Source organism: Lontra canadensis, unplaced genomic scaffold (genome assembly GCF_010015895.1).
Source record: "Lontra canadensis isolate GAN:19392208 unplaced genomic scaffold, GSC_riverotter_1.0 scaffold3, whole genome shotgun sequence".
NCBI lineage: Eukaryota > Metazoa > Chordata > Mammalia > Carnivora > Mustelidae > Lontra > Lontra canadensis.
This window is the reverse complement of record NW_022630997.1, coordinates 29,265,298-29,289,910: the sequence shown is the minus strand read 5'-3', so window position 1 is coordinate 29,289,910 and position 24,613 is coordinate 29,265,298.

Below are 24,613 nucleotides of genomic sequence, written 5' to 3'. Positions count from 1 at the left end.
ACATATCTGATTTATAAAAAAACAAACTTATATCCAGAATACATAAAGAATTCTCAAAATTCAATAATAATACGAAGCAGTATGGCTAAAATTAAGAATCCTGTTGGTAAGTAAGCAGAGCAAAGGCCACTCTCAGATATTGCTGGTAGGAGGACAAACTAGCACAGACACTTTGGAAAACCGTATGGTGTTTTTTTATAAAGTTGAACACACATTTACTATAGAAACCAGTGATCACATTCCTAAGGGATATGCCCAAGAGAAATGAAAACACATATCCACACAAAATCTAAATACTTATAGGAACCTTACTCATAAGTACCGACCTGGGAAACAACCCAGTTTCACCAACTAGAGAATGAATATACAAATACAGTACCTCCAAACAAGGGACTACTACTCATGAATAAGAAGGAATGAGTACTGGTACACATGCCACAACATGGATGAACCTCGAACATACTGAGTCAAAGATGTCAGATAAAAAAGGCTCTATAACAAAGGATTACATCTCTTTCTGGAAAAAGTAAAACTATAGGAGCAGAAGTCAGATTAGGGCTTTCCAGGGGCTGCAGTGAAATTAGGGGATTGACTTCAAGGGGTTAGGGAGAACTTTTGGGGTCACTAAAATATTCTATATATCCTTCTAATATTCTCTTGATTATGGTGGCAGTTACACAATTATTTACATTTGTCAAAACATTCACCTCTAAAACCTTTTAGGGTGAATTTTATACCTCAAGAAACTTAACTTAAAAAAAAAATTCATCTAAGTTGTTTTGTGTAGGTATTGTTCCTAAATTATTGCTCTGGATGATGATGATGATGATGATGATGATGATGACGACTATTGCCATTGTATGAGTATACAATTTATTTTATTATTGACGGGCACTGAAGCATTTTATCACTTAGAGGCAACACAAATAACCGTGCTATGGATATTCCTTTAGCTAAATCTAGCTCCCAGGTGTATGTGCTTGCAAATCTGTTGAGTAAATACTTAGGAGTAGAATGTTGGTCATGAGGTATGCTAGCTTCCACTTTACTGAAAACACCAAACTCACTTTATGAAGTGACTGTAACAATTTACACTCTCACCAGTGAAGGAGAGTATCCCTTATTGGACATTCTTTTTTTTTTTTTAAGATTTTATTTATTTATTTGAGAGAGAACATGAGATGCGAGAAGGTCAGAGAGGGAAGCAGACTCCCCATAGAGCTGGGAGCCTGATGTGGGACTCGATCCCGGGACTCCAGGATTGTGACCTGAGCTGAAGGCAGTTGCTTAACCAACTGAGCCACGCAGGTGCCCCCTTATTGGACATTCTTGCCAGCAATTGGTACAGTTAGGTTTTTTTTCTTCTGAATAGCCAATGTAATGGATGTGTAATAATATCTCATGGTGGTTTTAGTTTGCATTTCCCTGATGACTAATGGTGTTTAGCACTTTTCCTTAAGTTTATTGGCCATTTTTATTTCCCCTTTATTGCCTGTAGGGAGTTTTTTGCTCATTTTTCTACTGGAGTTTGTCAGTCTTTCTCTTACTGATTTGTTTCATAGTCTGTGTCTTTGTTGACAATATGTGCTGCAAACATCTATTCAGGGGCTTGTTCTTTCACATGTAATAGGTGTCTTTTGATATAGATAAGCCTATAACTTAACTGTAATTCAACTTTCTTTCTCTTTCATTATGTTTGTTGCTTTTTAAAGAAGTTTTCTTCTAATCTGAGGTCAAAAAGATACTGTCTTTTCCTGAATTCTAAAGGCTTCATAATTTTGACTTTCATATTGGTACTTAAAATCCACCTTAAATTGATTCTTTCTGTATAATATAAGGTAAGGGTTAAGATTCGTTTTTTTCCATGAATCTATTCCAAGGACCACTTACTCAAAAAACAACTTTTTTCCCTTTGCCTATAAACAAAGTGCCCATGTGCATATAAGCCTGAGTTGTTGCATATTTAAAACTATTCATTAATTCTTTAAAGACAGACTGGCTAGATAGAAAGTTGTTTCTGTTTGCTCATTTACATTTAGGGTGGTCTACCTTTTCGTGACTTGGGTGAACTCTGCGTTTATTTTTAAATACTGCTCCATTCATAACTTGCTTTGTATGTTTTCTTTTGGGAGGTCTGATATGACTCTAATTCTCTTGCTCTCAAAAGTTGCTTGTTCTTTCCAGACCTGGAGGCTCTAAAAACATCTCATTTTAAAGTCTAACACGTTTACTAAAATTTAACTTAGAGAAGATCATCGTAAGTCAATTTTATATGGTACCTGGTGGGCCTTTTCCATATGTTAATTCAAGCTTTAATTTATCTCTGGAAAGTTTTCTTGGATTATAGCTTCAAATATTAGTTCTGTTCCCCTTTTGTTGTTGTTGTTGTTTTTCTCCTTCAAGGATTCCTAATATGTGTACTTGGCATTTTTTGGCCTGTCTTCTATTTAAACGATCTTCTCTATGATCTTGTTTTACTTTCTTAAATTTTAAATGTTCTTAGTTATATCATTATAGAAAGCCAGCAGATCATGGGAAAAGATAGGAAGAGAAGAAAAGAACAGAGCAGAACTATAAAAACAACCATAAAATAAGTGAGAAAATGGCAGTAAGTACATACATATAATAATTACTTTGAATGTAAATGGACTAAATGCTCCAATCAAAAGTCACAGGGTGAGAGAATGAATAAAAGCAAGACTTATCTATATGCTGCCTACAAGAGACTCATTTCAGACCTGAAGACACATGTAGATTGAAAGTGAAGGACAGAAAGGCATTTATCATGTATATGAAGTGAAAGAAAGCCAGGGTAGCAATACTTTGGACAAAATAAACTTTAAAATGAAGAGTGTAACAAGTGACAGAGAAGGATACTACATAATCATAAAGGGATCAATCCAACAAAAAGATAGAACAATTGCAAATAACTATGCACCCAAAATGGAGCACCCAAATACATAAAGCAGCTAAGAATAAACCGGAAGGAAGTAATTGGTGATAATACAATAACAGTAGGGGAACTTAACACCCCACTTTAATCAACAAATAGATCATCCAAGTAAAATCAGAAAGGAAACGTGACTTTGAATGACACATTGGACCAGATGGATCTATCAGATATATTCAGAACGTTCGATCCTAAACCAGTGGAATACACATTCTTTTAAGTGTATATGGAACATTCATGGAACAGAATAGATCATATGTTACATCACAGAATAAATCTCAACAAATTCAAGAAGATTGAAGTCATACTATGCATCTTTTCTAACCACAACATTATGAAACTAGAAATCAACAACATGAAAAAATCTGAAAAGCACACAAATACATGGAGGCTAAATAACATACCACTAAACAATGAGCGGGTAAACCAAGAAATCAAATAGGATATTAAAAAAATACATGGAGAGAAATGAAAATGAAAATACAATGGTCCAAAATCTTTAGGATGCTACGAAAGCTGTTCTAAGAGGGACATTTATAGCAATATAGGCCTACATCAAGAAGCAAGAAAAATCACAAACAACCTAACCTTACATCTAAAGGAGCTAGAAAAAGAAAAAATAAAACCCAAAACCAGTAGAAGGAAGGAAATAATAAATATTAGAGCAGAAATGAAATAGAAGGGGCGCTTGAGTGGCTCAGTGGGTTAAGGCCTCTGCCTTCGGCTCAGATCATGATCCCAGGGTCCTGGGATTGAGCCCCGTATCGGGCTCTCTGCTTAGCAGGGAGCCTCTTCCTTCTCTCTCTCTGCCTGCCTCTCTGCCTCCTTGTGATCTCTGTCAAATAAATAAATAAAATCTTAAAAAAAAAATGAAATAGAAACTAAACAACAACAACCAATAGACAAATCAATGAAACCAAGAGCTGGTTCTTTGAAAAGAGCAACAAAATTGATAAAACTTTAGCCAGACTCATAAAAGAAAAGAGAAAGTCAGAGACAGAGACAGAGCTCAAATAAACAAAATCAGAATTGAAAAAGGAAAAATAACAGCTGACACCACAGAAATACAAAGGATTATAAGAGAATATTATGAAAAATTATATACTGACCAATTGGACAACCTAGAAGAAATGGATAAATTCCTAGAAACTTAAGACCTCCAAAACTGGACTTGGAAAGAAGCAGAAAATCTGAACAGACCAACTACCAGCAAGGAAATTGACTCAGTAATCAAAAAACTCCCAACAAACAAAAGTCCAGGACCAGATGGCTTCACAGAAAAATTCTACCAATCATTTAGAGAGGAGCTAATACCTATTCTTCTCAACTATTCCAAAAAATAGAAAAGGAAGGAAAGCTTCCAAATTCATTCTATGAGGCCAGCATTACCCTGATACCAAAAGAGATAAAGACACTACAAGAAAAGAGAACTACAGGCCAGTATCTCTGATGAACTTAGATGCAAAAATCAACAAAATATTAACAAACTGAACCCACCAGTACATTAAAAAAATCATTCACCACAATCAAGTGGGATTTATTCCTGGATACACATGGGTGGTTCAGTATTCATAAATCAATCAATGTGATACATCATAGCAATCAGAGAAAGGCTAAAAACCATATGATTATCTCGATAGATGCATAAAAAGCATTTGATAAAGTACATTCATTCAAAATACAAACATCCATTCATGATAAAACCTCTCAACAAAGGAGGCTTAGAGGGAACATATCTCAATATAATAAAGGCAATATATGAAAAACCCACAGTGAACATCATACTCAATGGGGAAAAACTGAGAGTTTCCCCCTAAGGTCAGAAACAAGACAAAGATGTCCATTCTCACCACTTTAATTCAACGTAGTACTGGAAGTCCTAGCCACAGCAACTGGACATCAAAATATAAAATAAAATAAAATAGAATAAAAGGCATCCAAAGTGGTAAGGAAGAACTCAACCCTTCATTATTTGCAGATAACATGATAATATATACAGAAAACCCAAAAGACTTTACCAAAAAAATTCCAGAACTGATAAAGGAATTAAGTAAGGTGGCAGGATACAAACTCATACAGAAATCAGTAGCATTTCTGCATATAAATAGTGAAGTAGCAGAAAGAAAAACAAAAAAAACAACTCCACTTAAACAGTTGCACCAAAAATAATAAAATACCAAGTTATAAGCGTAACCAAGGAGGTAAAATCCCTGTACTCTGAAAACTATAAAACATTGATGAAAGAAATTGAAGACAACACATACAAATGGAAAGGTATTCCATGTTTATGGATTGGAAGAACAAATATTGTTAAAATATCCATACCACCCAAAACAATCTACAGATTTAATGCAATCCCTATCAAAATATCAACAGCATTTTTTACAGAACCAGAACAAATAATCCTAAAATTTGTATGGAACCACAAAAGACTTTGAATATTCAAAGCAATCTTGAAAAAGAAGAGCAAAACTTAAGTATCACAATCCCAGATATTCCTGATATCAAGATATACTACAAAGTGGTAATCAAAACAATATGTTACTGGGGGCACCTGGGTGGCTCAGTTGGTTAAGCATCTGCCTTTGGCTCAGGTCATGATCTCAGGATCTTGGGGTGGAACCCCATGTCCTGTTCCCCACTCAGTGGGGAGTCTTCTTGTCCCTCTGCCCCCTCACCCTGCTCGTGTTCACATTTCTCTCTTTCTCTTTCTTTCTCTCAAATAAATAAATAAAATCCTTTTTAAAAACCCAGTATTGTACTGGAATAAAAATAGACACATTGGTCAACAGAACAGAATAGAGAGCCCAGAAATAAATTCAGGATTATATGGTCAATAATCTATGGTAAGGGAGGCAAGAATATGCAGTGGGGAAAAGACAGTCTCTTCAACAAATGGGAAAACTGGAAAGCTACATGCAAAAGAATAAAACTGGATCACTTTTTCACACCATACACAAAAATAAATTCAAAATAAATGAAATGTGAGACCTAAATGTGAGACTCGAAACCATAAAAATCCTAGAAAGGAGGACAGGCAGTAATTTCTCTGACATTGGTCATAGCAGCATCCTTCTAGATATGTTTCCTGAGGCAATGGAAATAAAAGCAAAAATAAACTATTAGGACTACATCAAAATAAAAAGCTTCTGCATGGCAAAGGAAACAATCATAAAACTAGACAGCCTACTGAATGGGAGAAGATATTTGCTAAAGGGTTAGTCCCAAAATATATAAAGAACTTATACAACTCAACACCAAAATAATAATAATCATCATAATCATCCAATTAAAAATAGGCAGAAGACATGAATAGACATTTCTCCAAATAAGACATCCAGATGGCCAACAGATACATGAAAAGATATCCAACATCACTAATCATAAAAGAAATGCAGATTAAAACCACAATGAGGTATCACCTCACAATTGTCTTGAACAGCTAAAATCAAAAACACAACAAATGACAAGTATGGTGAAAATGTGGAGAAAAAGGAAACTTTGTGCATTGTTGGTGGGAATGGAAAACTGGTGTGGCCACTGTGGAAAACAGTATGGAGGTGCCTTAAAATTTTAAAAATAGAATTACCATATGATCCAGTCATTCATTATTTACCCAAAGAATATGAAAAACACTAATTCAGAGGGATATATATATACCCCTATGTTTATTGCAGCATTATTTACAACAGCAAAAATATGGAAACAACCTAAGGGGTGATCAATAGATGAGTGGATAAAGAAGATATGATATATACACAATGGAATATTTCTCAACCATAGAAAGAATGAAATCTTGACATTGACAACAACATGGATGGGTCTAGGAAGTATGCTAAGTAAAATAAGTCAGAGAGAAAGACAAATACTATATGATTTCATTCATATGTAGAATTTAAGAAACAAAGGAAAAAAAGAGATTAACCAACAAACAGAGGGGAGGTGGGTAGGGGGAAGGGTGAAATATGTGAAGGGGATTAACAGTGCACTTACATGATGAGTACTGAGTTATGTATAGAATTGTTAAATCACTGTATTGCACACCAGAAACTAATCTAATTGTAGGTTAACTATACTGGAATTAATAGTTTTAAAAATTCTTTTTTTCAAAAGATTGTATTTATTTGAGAAAGAGAGAGAGAACACGACCAGGTGGGGAGGAGCAAAGGGAAAGGGAGAAGCAGCTACCCTGATGGGGTGGCTCAGTCCCAGGACCCTGGGATCATGACCTGAGCTGAAGGCAGATGCTTAAGTGACAGAGCCACCCGGGCACCCTGGTAAGGTGTTTTAGAGAGGTTTTCAGTAGCTGAAATATTCTGATTCTCCTTATCTATTTTCTCCTCATTGTAGCTTTGTATAGGTGAAAACTGCATATATATATGAATTCCACAAGAGTAGATTACAAGATTCCTACCTCAAGAATGTAGGAATGTACCTCAAGCATGTATTAATGTACATTCTTGTACATTGTATAATGTCAATGTAGCTAAGTGTATTTTCCTTAGTAGATGGATTGGGGGAAGGATATACGTGTGAAGGCAAATTTCATAAACCTTTGACTTTCGGGCTCTTTTGTCTTCCAACATCCTACATTTCCCTCTCTTGTTAATTTTTTCTTTTTACCATCCAGGCTTCAGAAGTCATTCTTCCTCTTTTTCTCTAGCATTTTTTTTTTTTTGAGGATGTTAAAATATACAGAAAAACTTAATTTTCCAGCCAACAATCATATATTTATCACTTAAATTCTACAATTAACATTTTATAATTCTTAACTATTACATATTGATGAAATTACCCATCCATTAATTCATTTTATTTTTGATGAATTTCAAAGTAAATTGTCCACATCACTACATTTCTCCTTAAGTACTTTATCATGTATATCATTAAATAGAGCTAAAAATTTCTTTATAGTTTCAATGTAAAATACACATTAAATAAAATGTACAAATATTTGGTATACATTTGCTAAATCTTAATAATTGCATACATCTCTGTAACCCAAAGTGTTATGAAGATATAGATCAACACCATCATTCTAGATGGTTTTCTTATGCCCCCTATGGTAAATCCCTGATCCCTTTACTCACAGACAACGTTGTCCTGATTCTTCACCATGGACCAGTTTTGCCTGTTTTAGAATTTCCTGTAATGGAACCATAGGGTATTCCCTCTCTTTTGTAGGTTTATTTCACTCAGCATGTTTTTGAGATTCATCCATGTTATTTTTTATCAGTAATTCGTTTTTATTTCTGAGTAGTGTTCTGTTGTATGAATATGGCAGAGATTATTTATTCTTCTGCTCATGAACTTTAGGGTTGTTTCCAATTTAAGAGTATTAGGGAAAAGCTGCTGAATATTCTTGCGCAGGTATTTTTGTATATATGTGCTTCTTTCTACTGAGTAAATGGGAGGAGTAGAATTGATGAGCCATAAGGTTATCTTGAGCTTTATAAGAAACTGGAACACCTTTACCCAAAGTAGTTGTATAAGTTTACACTCCCACCAATGTTGGTGGATTCTATTGATCTGCAGCCTTGCCAATATTTAATGTTGTCAGTCTTTCTTTCTTTCTTTCTTTTTTTTTTTTTTTTTTGGTCAGTCTTTTTAATTTTAACCACTTGCACTTCTTCTTCGGTGAAATTCAAAAATTTGCCCAATTTTACTGAGTTATTTCTTTCTATTGAGTTGTCAGAATTCATATATTTTGATACTATTTCTTTGTCAGATACAAGTTTACAAATATTTATTTCTAGTCTGTGGCTTACCTATTCATTTTTTATGTGTCTTCTGAAGAGCATAAACTTTCAATTTTGGTAGTCTAGTAGATTTGATCTGGTATGCTTAATATTTCCTCGACCTACCTAGGCTATTTTTACCTACATGAAAGTCATGGAGATATTCTAAGTTTCCCTTTAAAAGCTTCATGGCCGGGGGGTGCCTGGGTGGCTCAGTGGGTTAAGCCTTTGCCTTCGGCTCAGGTCATGGTCTCAGGGTCCTGGGATCAAGCCCCACATTGGGCTTTCTCCTCTCCTCCTTGCTTCCCCCCCACCCCGCCTGCCTCTCTGCCTACTTGTGATCTCTCTCTCTGTCAAATAATAAATAAAATCTTGAAAAATATATAAAAATTAAAAAAAATAAAATTTTCATGGTTTGGGGGCCTCTGGTCAGCTCAGTTAGTAGAGCATGACACTCTTGATCTCGGGATTGAGTTCAAGCCCCACATTTTGTACACAGATTACTTAAAAAGAAAATCTTTAGGGGGCTAGCATCAGTTGGTTGGGTGACCAACTCTTGGTTTTGGCTCAGGTCATGATCTCACCGTCCTGGGACTGAGTCCTGCATTGTGTGTTTGTGTGCGGGGGCGGTCTGTACTCAGTGGGGAGTCTGCTTAAGGATTCTCTTGCTCTCTCCCTCTGCCCCTGTCCCCCAATCACTCTCTCTCTGTAATAAATAATCTTAAAATAAAGAAAATCTTTAAAATATATATAAATAAATAAAAACAAAGCTTCATGGTTTTATCCATCTTAAATGAAGTATTATATATGTCATGAGATAAGGGTTAATGTTCATTTTTTTTTCCCCATAATGAGTAGCCAATTATTCCAGTAATGTTGGTTGAAAAACTTTATTTTTCCCATTGGACCTTTCAGTCAACTTCGTTGAATCTCAAATTATCATATAAATTAAGGGTCTATTTCTGGCTATCTAGACTGTTCCATTGGTCTATTTCTTGATCTTTATTATAGTATCAAACTTTGATTCCTGTAATGTTATAATAACTTTTGAAATTGAGTAGTTAATTCCTCCAACTTCATTTTTCTTCATCTTTGTTTTGTATATTCCAGGTTTTTTTGCATATCTACAAATTAGAATCAGTTTGTTATTTTCTACAATATGTCTGGGGGGTTTTCGTTAGTATTATATGAGAGGGGATGAGGAGGAAAGAGTCCCATACACTGTAATGTCCCTTCCCTTTATAGAGCTCTTTGATCTGCTAAGACAGTATTTCAGAATTTAAAATTTTTAAGTGGCCTCAATGATATGTAATTCACATACCATGTAATTCCCCCATTTAAATTGTACATTCAGTGGTTGCTACAGTATTCACAGATAAGTGCAACTATCACCACAATTTGAGAACATTTTTATCACCTCAAGAAGAAACCAAGTATTGCTATCATCCTGTTATTTTTCCATTCCTTGTCCTCAGCCCTAAGCAACAACTAAGTGACCTTCTGTCCTTATAGATATTCCTATTTTGGATCTTCTCAGTAATGGAATATTAGTGGTCTTCTGTGATTTCTTTCACTTGACATAATGTTTCCATATATCATTATGTAGCAATATCACCACTTCATTTCTTTTTATGGTCAATAATATTTAATTGTATGGAATATACTACATTGTGTTAATCTAGTCATTCATTGATGGATGATGGGACTATTGTAAATAATGCTGCTATAAATATTCATGTACAAGTTACTGTGTGAATATGTGTTTTTACTTTTCTTCGTCTATTCCCTAGAATAGAATCCTGTGTCATACAGTGACCTTCTGTTTAATTGTTTGAGGAACTGACAGACTGTGTTCCACAGTAGCTGGCCTATTTTTACATTACTAGCAGCGGAGTGTCAGGGTTCCAATTTCTCCACAGCCTCACCAACCATTGTTATGTGACTTTTCAATTCTAGCCATCCTACTGGGTGTGAAGTGGTATCTCATTGTGGTTTTGATTTGCACTTTCTTGATGACTAATGATGTTGAGCATTGTTTCATGTGCTTGTTTGCCATTTTTGCATCTTCTTGGGAGAAATGTCACTCAAATCTTTTGCCCATTTTTTAACTGGATCATTTTTCTTGTTATTATTGTGTTGTAAGAGTTATTTGTATATTCTAGATATAAATTCCCTTATCAGATATGATTTGCAAAAATTTTCTTCCATTCAATGAGTTGTCTTTTCACTTTTTCGATAGCGTCTTTTGAAACTCAGAAGTTTTAAATCTTGATGATGTCCAACCTGTATTTTTCTTTTACAGTTTGTACTTTTGGGGTCATATTTAAGAATCCTTCATCAAATCCAAGGTCATGAAGAATTTTTTTATTTTTACCTTTTTATTGTGGTAAAATATACATTATTTCAAACTTTTTAAGTGTATGTTTCAGTGGCATTAAGTACATTCACATTGTTGTGTCACCATCACCACAATCCACCTGCAAACTTTTTCATCATTCCAAACTGAAACTGTCCGCATTAAACAATAACTCTTTCTTCCCCCCTCCCCTAGTCCCTGGTAAACATTTCTACTTTCTGTCTACATGCATTTGACTACACTACATACCTCATATAAGTAGAATCATACAATACTTGTTCTTTTCATCTGGCTTGTTCCACTTAGCATAATGTCTTCAAGGATAATCCACGCTATAAGCATACATCACAATTTCCTTATTTTTAAAAGTTAGACAATATTCCAATGTATGCATATACATTTTGTTGATCAACTCATCTCTTAAACATTGGGTTATTTCCACCTTTTGGCTGTTTTGAATAATGCTACTATGAACACTATTGTACAAATATCTGTTCAAGTGCCCGCTTTCAATTCTTTTGTGTCTAAACACCAAAGTAGAATTGCTGGATCAATGACAAAGCAATGTTTACTTTTTTGAGGAACTGCAAGATCATTAGGAGTTACTCCTATATTTTCTTCTCACAGTTTCATAGTTTTCACTTTTATGTTTAGGTCTTTCATCCACTTTGAGTGAATTTATATTTATTGTGTGAGGTAAGGTTCTAACTTCATTCCTTTACATGTTGTCCCATGACCATTGTTGAAAAGGCTATATTTCCCCACCGAATGGTGTTGGCACCCTTGCAAAGAATTGGTTGCCCACAGATGTATAAGATTATTTCTGGACTCCCTATCCATTACATTGATCTATATATCTGTTTTGGTGTTAGTAAGTTTTAAAACTGGAAATGTGAGATCCCTGACTTTACTCATGATTTTTCAGGATTGTTTTGGCTATTCTGATTCCCTTGAAATGCCGTGTGAATTAGATTTAGCTCAACAATTTGTATAAAGAAGGCAGCTGAGATTCTGAAAGGGACTACACTGAATCTATAGATCGGTTTGGGGGTACTGCTATCTTAACAATATTGAGTCTTTTGATCCATGAACATGGGCTTATCTTTGCCGTTAGGGGTTTGTTTTCTTTTTAAGATTTTATTTATTTATTTGAGAGAGTGCATGCAAAGAGAGGAGTGGGGGGAGAGGGAAAAGCAGACTGTGCCGAGTTCAGAGCCCAATCCCACATTCCCAAGATCACGACCTGAGCCGAAATCAAAAGTCAGACATTCAACCAACTGAGCCACCCAGGAGCCCCGGTGGTTAGTTTTACGTAAGTATTCATTTAATCCTTTTACTTACTATAGGTCTATTCAGATGGTTGGTTTCTAGCTAGAGTCAATTTCAGTAGTTTGTGTCTTTAAGTAGTTTGCGTGCCACCACACTCCAAAACACATCCCCCTTTTCAGTTTGTTGGCAAATAGTTGCTCATAGCATTCCTTTATAATCCTTCTTACATCTCTAAGGTTGGTAGTACTGTCACATTTTCATTTCTGATTCTAGTAAGTTGAGGCTTCTCTTTTTCCCTTGTCACCAGTTACACTGATCTTTACAAAGAGCCAGATTTTTGTTTCAGATTTTTATTGTTTTTCTATTATTACATTTTTCCTGCTCTAATTTTTCCTCCTATTTTCTCCAGTGTCTTAAGGTTGAGGGTTAGATTACTGACTTGAGATCTTCCCCCCAATACTCCCCACCCTGTAGTATAGACATTTACAGATATAGATTTGTCTTTAAGCACTGTTTTAGTTGCATATTGTAAGTTTTGGTATGTTGTGCCTTGATTTTTATCCAGTGCTAAATATTTTCTGATTTTCCATTTGATTTCTTCTTTGACCTATTGGCTATTTAGGGTCACTAAATCATTTAGAATATATACACTTATGTTTCCATTGATATTTCCATATTTTACTCATGAAATTTTTAACATGCATATTAAACATTCATGTGTAACAATGTCATAACATCACTTGAAAAATATAAGAATATCAGAACATTATTTCTGATCACTTTCCTCCAAAGTTCCATGCTATTGTTATCCAGTATTTTTACTTTCATCCTTGTTTTTAACATCACAAATTAGGCATTAATGTTGTTCTTGTTATACAAACAATTTTTAAAACCATATTTACATATACATTACTGTTTTGTTTATCACTCTTCCTAAAGTTTATCCTTTAAGAATTTGATTTAGTAAGAGCATGATAACAGAAACTCTTAATTTTTATCTCAAAATGTCTATTTTCATTCTTGAAAGATGGTCAGCTTATTTGTTACTTTTTAAGCATTTATAGATATTATTTCATAAATTTTTATTCACTTATTTTACTCATTATTATAATTATTTGAAATGAATAAAAATCAATATACCAAACTTTTTGTAATTATTATAAATTGTTATTTCATTAATTTTATTTGTCTTACAGAGTATCACTCTTTTCTGTCTTCCTGTTTTAAGATCTGCTTTTAGTCGTTTTTTATTTGGCAGTTTCACTCTGATGTGTTTAGGTATTTTATCGGTCTTAGAAAAGTCATCAAATATTGCCTTTGCTCTGTTTTCCCAAATCTTTTCTGGGACTCTAATTCCACTTACTTTAGATCTCAATCTGTCCTCTGCTTCTAATTATTTTACATTTAAAATGTCTTTCCAACATAAAAAAATCTTCATTGTTTCCACCTGGTCCATAGCTTGGGAAAGCGTCTGGGGAGTGTAGAAGCAAATGCTCTGGTGACAGGAGCATTAGTTCAGGTGGAATCTCGAAGGCCAGGGCCTGAAGCAGTGCCCCTTGAGGGCCACTGAATTCAGGAGGTCTCTAATCATGCTTGAGATTGAGTCTTCCAAAGAGATACTACCCAAGCCTGTCCCATGGAGAGTGGTTAGGTGGAAGCCCATTTTCTTGTTGAGTTTCGTGTCTTGTTTTAGAAAGTAGTTTTTCAGGAATTCACAGATATGAGGGACTGTACTGGCAGAGCCCAGAAAAAGCAGATCTAGTAGGGCTAGCTTCAGTTTCTTTTCTAGAACCATGCAGCCCTCCAAGGCATTCAACACATATTCTGACTCATATTGAGATGACTCCTATTCTTAAAGAAGCCACCATCAATACACTGGTTTTGCACGGAGGCAGTTGGTGCTTTGTGTTTCTGCCTTTCCAACTTGCAGATGACACACAACTTGTAATGTCACAGTATTTCAGTTAAAATAATAGCACAGAGTGAGTGAGGTGTTAGAGGTTTACAAATGCAGGTTGGCCAGGTAGTGGATAGTGGCCTTGACCTCATCCCAATCTGAAGGATCTGGTGCCTTTTTTGGATGCAAGGCATTGGCCACAAATACAGTGTTATTAGTGCTATTAGTCTATTCTTTCGCCAGTACGTCACTGTTTTGCTTACTGTACTTATATTAAGACTTAAAATCAGGTAATGTCAGTCCGCTGATACTGTTCTTGTTGTTACATGTGTTAGTTACTCTTAGTCTTCTGCCTTTCCATATAAACTTTAGAATCAGTTTGTCTATATCCAAAAATAACTTGGCTGGGATTTTGATTGAGATTCTATTGAATCTATAGATCAAGTTATGTCATCTTAAATGCAGTCTTCTTATCCATGAACATGGAATATCTCTCCTTTTATTTAGATTGTCTTTATTTCATCCAAGTTCTGTAGTTTTCCTCAGATGTTGTACATACTTTGAGACTTAAACCTAAGTATTTCATTTTGGGGTTGCTAGTAGAAATGGTATGGTCTTAATTTCACATTCCAATTTTTATTGCTGGTATATAGCAAAGCAACTGATATTTGTATATTAATATTCTATCCTGCAATCTGTATATGAACTTTCTATCCTGCAATCTACCCTGCAAGTTTAGTTCCAGGTTTTCTCTCTCTCTCTCTCTCTCTGTGTGTGTGTGTCTGTGTGTGAGAGAAAGAGAGAGAGAAGTTGGTTGTTCTGTCATTTCTTTGGGATTTTCTACATAGATAATCATGTTATTGGGAACTAATAAAAAAAAAATATATATATATATATATATATATATATATATATATATTTACTGCCACATTGCGTTAGCTAGAACTTCCAGTATGATGTGGAATACAAGCATTGAGAGAGATCCTTGCCCTGTTCCTGATCTTAGCAAGAAACTTCCTCAACATTACGTACACTATTAACTGTATATTTTTGTTGTTGTATTAAGTTCCCCTGTATTGAGAATGTTCATCTGGAATGTGTCTTGGGTTTTGTCCAATGCTTTTCATGCATCTATTAATATGACCAAATGACTTTTCTTCTTTAGCCTGTTCATGTGATAGATTACATTAATTAAACCAGGCTTGCAAACCTGGGATAAATCTCACCTGGTCATGGTCTAATTTTTTATGGCTGAATTCCATTTGCTAATACTTTGGAGAATTTTTGCACCTATATTCATGAAGAATATTGGTTTGTAATTCTGTTTGTGTTTTTACTGTTTTTGTATCAAGGTAATAAAATGAATTAGGGAGTTTCCCACCTCTACTTCCAGGAAGATATTGTATAGGCATTTTTTTTTTTTAAAGATTTTATTTATTTGACAGAGAGGAAGACAGTGAGAACAGGAACATAAACAAGGGGAGTGGGAGAAGGAAGGGAGGCTCAATCCTAGTACCCCGGGATCATGAACTGAGCCACAGGCGGATGCTTAACAACTGAGCCACCCAAGCCCCCTTAGGCATGGTGTTAATTCGTCCTTAAACAGCTGGTAGAATTCTCTAGTGAAACCATCAGGACCTTAAGATTGCTTTGTTAGCGGTATAAAATTATAAATTCAATTCCCTTAATAGTTAATATAGTTATTCAAATAATATATTTCATATTGGATGTGTTCTAGTAGTTTGTATTTTTTGAGGAACTGTTCCATTTAAGCTAAGTTGTCAAATATATGTGTAGATTGTTTGCAGTATTCTATTATTAACCTTTTAATGTCTGCTGGATCTGTAGTAATAGCCCTTATTTCATTCTTCCTATTAGTAATTTGAGTTTTCTTCATTTTCAATTTTGTGAGAGGATTATCAATTTTAATGATCATTCCAAAAAACCAGCTGTTTCATCTGAGTTTCTCTATTGATTTTTGTTCTCATAGTTCATTCAATTCTGCTCTATTAATTTTTGCATTCTGCTTGAGTTTATGTTGTTTTCCCTTAATTTCTTGGAGCTTAGATTGATTTGAGATCTTTCCCTTTTCCTAATGTATGCATTTAGTGACTTGAATTTCATACCAGTATTGCTTTAGATGTGTCCCACAAATTTGGATACATTTTTTTCATTCAGTGCAACATATTTATATTTTTCTTTTTCAATTTTCCTTGAGACCTGAATCTATGGATCATATAGAAGTTTGTTTAGTTTCTAAGTGTTTGGAATTTTTCCTTTAATCTTTGTTATTGATTTCTAATTGATTTCATTGCATCAGAGGACACATTTTCTCTGATCAGTACTTTTAAACTTCTTGAGGTTTGATTTATGGCCTAGGAATGTTCTTTGTATATGTTCCACAGGCACTTGAAAAGATGTTCTATCTGTGTCATTTAAATCTTGAGTGATGGAATAATGCAGTTGAATTCTCTGCTGATTTTCATTCAGATTGTTGTATCAACTGCCAAAGTCACTGATTATATTGTAGATTTGTCAATTTCTCATCATTTCTTTTTTTAAAAAAATATTTATGAGAAAGAGAGCTGGGGAGGGCTGTGGGTGGACAGAAGGAAAGGGAGAGAATCCCAAGCAGACTCCCTAATGAGTGCAGAGTCCAACATGGGGCTTGATTCCATGACCTGGAGATCATGACCTGAGTTGAAGGCAGATGCCAAACCGACTGAGCCACCCAGGTGCCCCTTTTTCATACATTTTTGCATAAATGTTCAGGATTGCAGTCTTCTTGGTGGATTGGCATTTTTATCATTATGTAATAGCCCGCTCTGTCCCTAATATTCTTTCCTCTAAAGTCAACTTTGCTATTAATATAGCCACATGTGCTTTCTTTTGATTGTTTGCAAGGTGTGTCTTCTATTCCATCCTTTTAACTTTCAACCTACCTGTATCATAATATGTGAAGCAAGTTTCTTATAGACAGCACATCATTCATACTGTTGCATCATATACTTTTTTAACCACTATGCCAATCTTGTTTATATTTAATGCCTTTATAGTTAATGTAACATGACGTATTAGTGTTTTAAGTCTGCCATTATTTTTTTGTTTTTATTTTCTGGTAGTTCTCTATGTTTAACTTTTTTTTTTTTTCCCTTTTCCTGCCTATCTGTAGGTTAATGGAACTTTTTTTTTTTAATTCCATTTTGATATATCCATACTGTTATTGAGTGGTCTTTTTTTTTTAAGATTTTATTTATTTATTTGACAGAGATTGCAAGTAGGCAGAGAGGCAGGCAGAAAGAGGTGGGGAGAAGCAGGCTCCCTGCTGAGCAGAGAGCTCCATGCGGGGCTCGATCCCAGAACCCTGACATCATGACCTGAGCGGAAGGCAGAGGCTTAACCCACTGAGCCACCCAGGCACTCCTGAGTAGTCTTTTTCATCTAGTCTTTAGAGTAGTTGCTCTGGTATTACATTATAAATACATAACTTACCCAAGTTTATTGGTGTCACCATTTTACCAGTTTGAGTTAACTATAGAACTTTATACTTCTTTACCCTTCCATTTCTTTTTTTTTTTTTACCCTTCCATTTCTAATTGTCTTTTTTTTTTTTTTAAGATTTTATTTATTTGTATGAGAGAGAGAGAGCATGAGCTGGGGGAGAGGGAGAGGAAGAGGGAGAAGCAGATTCCCCAGTGAGCAGGGAGCTGGATGCCAGGCTGGATCCTATGACCCGGAGATTATGACCTGAGCTGAAGACAGACACTTAACCATTTGAGCCACCCTGGCGCCCCAATTGTCCTAATTATTCTACCTACATTGAAAATCACAATGGGTAGGTTTTTTGTTTTGCTTTAACAAACCTGAGAAAACTTAAGTGTGTTCTTAAAAAAAAAAAAAAAAGTGTGTTCTACTTATCCATATTTTTACTTTCTGTTCTTCCTTCCTGATGTTCCAAGATCCTCCTTTTATCATTTCCCTTTTGTTTCAAGAACTTCCTTTAGTCATTTTTTGACAGCAGATCTGCTGGAGATAAATTCTCTTAGTTTACCTTCATCTGAGAATGTCTTGGTTTCTCCTTCATTACTGTAGCATATTTTTGTTGGATATAGAATTCTGTACTGACAGTTCCTTTCTTTCAGTACTTAAAAGTGCTGTGCAACTTCCTTCTGGCTTTTATTGTGCCTTGTGAGAAATTCATTGTCATTTGAATTGTGTATGTCAACATTAAGTGTCATTTGTTGCTGTTTTCAAGAATTTTTTCCTTTGGTTTTCAGGCATTTCAGACATTCAGACTATGAGGTGTTTTGGTGTGGATTTGGGGTTTAATCCTGTTTGGAGTTCACTGAGCTTCTGGATCTATAGCAAATTTGGGATGTTTTTAGAAATTATTTCTTCAAAAAATTTTTTTAGCCCCCACCTTCTTCCTCTTCTCTTTCTGGAACTCCAATGTCACGAATGTTAGATCTTTTGTTATAGTCTCAAATGTCCCTGAGGCTCTATTATTTTTGGTCTATTTTCTGTTGTTCAGATTGGCTAATTTCTACAGCTATATCATCAAATTCACTGATTCTTCCCTCTATTCTGCTGCTGAGCTTATCCATGGAGTGTTTTCTTTTTTAATTATTTTATTTTTTGATTCTAGAATTTCCATTTGGTTTTTCTTATATCTTCTATTTCCTTGTTGCAACTTTCTATTTCCTTGCTGATACTTTCTTTTTCACTTATATCAAGAGCATTTATATTAATTTGTTAGAGCATTTTTAAGACAGCTGCTCAAAATCCTTACCAGAAAATTCTAAAGATTTATCTTATTTATTTTAGAAAGACAGTATGAGCAGGGGGAGGGGCAGAGTCAGAGGATCTCAAGCAGACCTTGTGCTGAGTGCAGAGCCTGATGCAGAGCTCCGTCTCATGACCCTGGGATCATGACTTGAGCTGAAATCAAGAGTCAGATGCTGAATCAACTGAGCTACTCAGGCACCGCTTTACCAGAAAACTCTAAAATCTGTATGATTTTAGTGCTGCAGTTGTCTTTTACCATTCAATTTGAGGTCTTCCTGGACCTTGGAATGGTAAGTGATAGAGTTCACCGGAAGTTGAACATTTTGGACATCATGAGATTCTGGATCTCATTAAATCTTGTTTTAGCATTCCTCTCTGGTATCTATTATAGCTGGCCTCTGTTACTACTTCGGATGGGGGCCAAGACACTGCCTCATTACAGCTAGGTGAAGATGAAGTTCAGGTTCTCCTCTCTGCTTTGAATGACATACAAGAGGAGGGAGCTTCTTTTGCTCTGCTGGAGCTGGAGTTCAGGTTCCATCACAGGCTACGGTGACCGTTCTGGCTTGGAAGGGGAACACCTCATTACCCTTCCCCATGTATTCTCCGCTGACAATGCAGGATGGTGGATGAAGTGTGTGAGTGGCCTCGTTCTGTGGCGCCGTGATGAAAAGTCCTAACTCTGTGAGGCTCTTTGATCCACGTAACGTGAAGGGGGGAAGGCACCGAAAAGCAAAGGGGAAAGAACCTCGATACAACCCAACATAATTGAGGCACTTTGTTATAACCTGGAGAGGATGGAAGTCTAAGTTCCACACATTATTGTTGCTGGTGTTGGCTTAGTTTTTTCTGTGCTGTTTGGCTAGAGTAGAGCAGTTATTACATAAAAGTTTTCAGTCTTGTTAGGCTGCCTCTTTCCTGATCCTTTAGCTAGAGAGAGCAGGCTTTTCTTGCCCCTTTACCTGCACTAAAAACGTCCAGGTTGCTGCCTTCTCCTATAATCAATATGGAATATATGAGGGAATAAGACATTCCAGGGAACTCACCACTGATTCCAGGACTGCCTTAGCCAGGGGACTTAGCCAGTCTGCCTTCTCTTCCACCTTTTAGATTCTTACGTCTGTTTTAGAGCAAATGAGATTAGCTATGAATTGGTAATGTTGAAGATGGATGATGTATGCATAGAAGTTCATTACTCTATTTTATTTTTGTGTATTCTGCAGTTCTCCTTAAAAAGAAAAACATTTCCCGAGCACCCAGTCTAAGCTGTATTACAGGCTCTTGTCTGTGCTCTCCAACCTAGTCTGTTTTGGTCCTAATTACAGCTCCGAAGCTTAAAAGTGACCAGCACAGAGCTGGCATTCAAACTGCCATGTTTCCTCAAATATAAATGCCACAGATGATAAAATACCTTTATGTATTATTTTAAAAAGTACCACAAAGGCACCTGGGCAGCTCCATCAGCTGAGCATCAGACTCCTGATTTCAGCTCAGGTCATGATTCCTCGGGGTCATGAAATCAAGTCCAGCACAGGGCTCTGTGCTCAGTGTAGTCTGCTTGAGATTCTCTCTTTCCCTCTCCTTGTGCCCCTCCCACTTCACACTGTCTCTAAAATAAATAAATAAAATCTTTTAAAAAAAGATTTGACATGGAGAGAGAGAGCGCACACACAAGCAGGGGGTGGGGGAATGGGGGCAGCAGGCAGAGGGAGAAGTAGGCTCTCCACTGGGCAGACAGCTTGATGTGGGGTTCAATCCCATGACCCCGGGATCATGACCTGAGCCAAAGGCACAGACTTGACTGACTGAGCCAGCCAGGAGCCCCAGTAAAAAAAAAAAAATCTTAAAAAAAAAAAAAATTAAATTATGGCACAGATGGCACAGCATCAATTTTTAGAAGTATTTGAATTTCAAATACTATAATGTGGAAAAAGTTCATTTTATAATTAACAAAATATGGTATTTGTAGAATAAATGATACTCTATGAGGTCAAGATCATGATGAAAATGTGTCACAAGTGTTCAAGATCACTTTTTTAAAATAAGTTTATAGGTTACTGTTACAAACCTTAACAGAAAATACAACATTCTGACATGACGGTCTCTACCACTTTACCACAAGGACCCCTTTTGTTGTTTTATCCTCGATGTCATCATATTTTGAAATATTTTGGTATGAAGTAAAATTCAGTTGTTAAGCTGATTTTCTTCATTCTTCATAGATTAAATATGCAGTATTCAAATGGAGGCAATATAATTTCAGCTAAAATAAAAGCTGACCTTTTACCTACCCTACATGGACTCACTACAAGGAAAAGTACATTTCCATTAGGAAATCTACTTTTTAGCTTCCAGTGCTACTTTCTCAGAATCCAGGAACCATCCAAGAACCAGGGGAATCAACATGGCAGGAATCAAGATGGCAGCCACTGGATGCCAGCTCCTATATTAAGTCAAGAAAGGGCATGAAGGTAGCCCATCTTAATGTTACTTTTTAAGTCAGCCCATTTGTTTACACAAATCTCCAACAGAGGAAATTGTTTCAAGGAGTTCAACATTGTGGTGAACTGATATGGTGCAACTCTCTATTCAAGTTTCCAAATTGACAACATAAAAATTCAATTATTTTTTTCTAGGTTCAATAGGAACAGAGTAGTGAAAAGAAAATACTATTTATGGAGTTTTAGATCACTTACCCTCTCTGTTTAAATCTGAGTACAGAGGACAAGTCATTCATCTTTGTATCCCTGAGCAGAAAGTTCGGTGGATACCCACAGAAGATACCTGTGTCAATGAATATGTGAATGGATGGAAGGATAGTGGTCCTCAGAACCTTCAAGACATCTTCCCTGTCCCTGTTTTGAGCTCTCTTGGAAGATGGAAATTAGGAAAAGGGAATGAATACCAGGAAACATGGTCTTAGGAACCTGGCCAGGATGAAACACTAATACAGCCAGAATTCTCCTTATTTCTGGAAAGTTCCTCATGACAGTGACCATCTCCACATGCTTAACACCTGATGTGGAATAACAAATCTACATGTAAAAACTTTCACCAAATGCCTAGGACACACTCTGTAGATTGAAAATGAGAGCATGCATATGAACATCTCAAAAGTGGCATAGATTACTTGAGAAAAAAAGAAGTTGGGATCAGAATTCCTTTATTCTAGTCCTACAAAAAATCATGTAAACACTAGCACAGACCTCTCCTTATCCCCAAGTTCAAAATCATCATGAGATGGTAGTCCTACTTTTAAAATAAATAGTCAGGAAAAACAAAACCAATTATCAGGTGAACATAGCAATTTTGGTTGTCTTGTATGGGAACTTTCTGCTCTGGAGGTTTAGCAGATCTGTGTGGGAATTCGATGAGGAGAGACAGAGGGCATTCTGTCACAGGCACAAAGAACAGCAGTGGTCAGTGGATTTTAGCAGTTTGTTTCAGTACATATCCACTGGGACCCCTTTTCAGCCCCTGAACAAGAACAGGATTAAATAACTGAACTCAAGTGCCAGCAATGGCTGGTCTTTCTCTTACTTCCAAAAACAAAGGATTGGGGCAGATCCACAAGGTTAAACGAAATACAGGCCTTCTAAATTATATTATCTTTACAGCAGACATACTAGGATTCAGGTTTTCCTTACATCAGGAAAAAGTCATGAACATGCAGCCACACAGACTGGAAAAGACAGGAAATAGACAAACAAACAGGTGAGAATCTATACACAACTGCTTCTCTTCCCGTTGAAGTTTTAAAAAATGCAACCCAGCTACTTCCTCGCTCCATCATATTCTTGCATTGGGACAGCTTAATCAATATTTGGTTTCCAAAGCAATAAATATTTGTTAAATACCCAGAATGGCAGTCATGAAGCCTGGTTAGATCTCCTTTTCAATCTCCCCTTTAAGTACCAATTTGGGTCTGCCTGCCTTTAATGTCCCTTCAACCAGCAAGAAAAAAAATAATTCTCCCAGAGATATTTTAATATACCCCACTGATAGTCAGTTATTCATTATGAAGAATAACTTATAGTAGGAACTTGGTGGAGAACAACAGTGTCAGAGCCTTTGTTCTATCCGATCTCCTCCAGCAATGACAGAGTAAGCCTCCTCTCACAATGAACTTCTGGAAGTTCAGATGGTATTCCCTCACGTCTGGGAATCGGTTAGCCCATTGGAAAAGTGGGCTAAAATATGCAGAGCTACTAGTAAGGTACCTAATATACAGTAGATGCTCCATAAATGTTTCCTGGTCAATTATAACAGCTGACATTTATTGAGCACCAACTATGTGCCAGACCCCATAAGCACTTCTTTATATATAGTATTTCCTAATAAGTGCTAATAACCTGTTTTCTAGATGAGCTAAATAAGCTCAGAAATTCAGTTTATTTAGAGAATTAGCAAGGAATGTGGCTAGCACTTGAACCTAGTTTGTCTGATTTAAAATCTCATATCCTTTCTATTACTCCGCATTGTTTCCTTCAACTGTTACGGCATTTGAGTGAGCTAGACGGAAAGTGTAAACCAAGTGAGCTAATTAATCACCTACGAATTCTAGTTTATGTGCTGCCGAAGCGAGCACAATCACCTACGAATTCTAAACTAAAATATTGCTTCATGCCTCAACAGATCAAAGGAGGGAAGGGTAAACAACATGAAATGAAACAATAAACCCCTAATGGAAGGGAATAAAAAGATGCTGTTAAATGTTTTAGAACAGACAACCGTTAATTAGATGTCTGATTTTTTCCCTATTTTTACAGAGGGCATTCCTACTGCCTCAAAAGATGGACATTATTTCTCTTTACAGTCCATCTGATTAAACTGTCCCAATCCTGGAATGTACTGGGACAAAGTAGGCATTTTTATTCTTGGAAAATTCTCAAAAGAGAGAGGTATTCAGGTAGATGGCCCAGTCACTAAGCCTCTTCAGTACCAACAGTTAGGTCTTAGCTTCTATGTTCTGGAATATTAGGCTGGGTGGTCTTCTTACCTGGATTTAATGATTTCTTTACCACACAAAAGATCCTATATTGTTTATGTAATGTTTTAAAGAACTGTTCACTTAGTCTCGGGGCCGGGTAAGTGGAAAAGATATGGAAACAGAAAAAAGATATGAAATAGAACCATGAATGCTTAACCAAAGCTTAGAATGGGTTGGGACGGAAGGAAAAGACTTTAATATTAGTAGAAATAAAGCCAGACACCTTGGATTTAGAGAGATGATTAAAAATCGTAGTCACTATGGTAAAGAACTTGGTCAATGACAAGTGGATATCATCAGGTGCCAAATTCCATTAACCTCTCAATCTCTACACAAATAAAGAGATGCAGACATTGGCCATGGTCCCTTTTTTTCCTGCCAACACTGACACCAGGAGTTTGGATCATCTACCAAAATTTCTTATTAGTAGGATTTGACCTCCAATAGCATTTTCTGACAGCTGACTATAAACTAGAGCTTCAACAGTATAGCTAAGGATTATTTTAGAAATATGAATAAATGCTTCACAATTAAACTCCACTCTCAACGCAGCATCAGCTTTCATTTTTAACCTCCAAAAGACATTATTATATGTTTGATGAGAGTTTTAAATGGACACAATTATAAA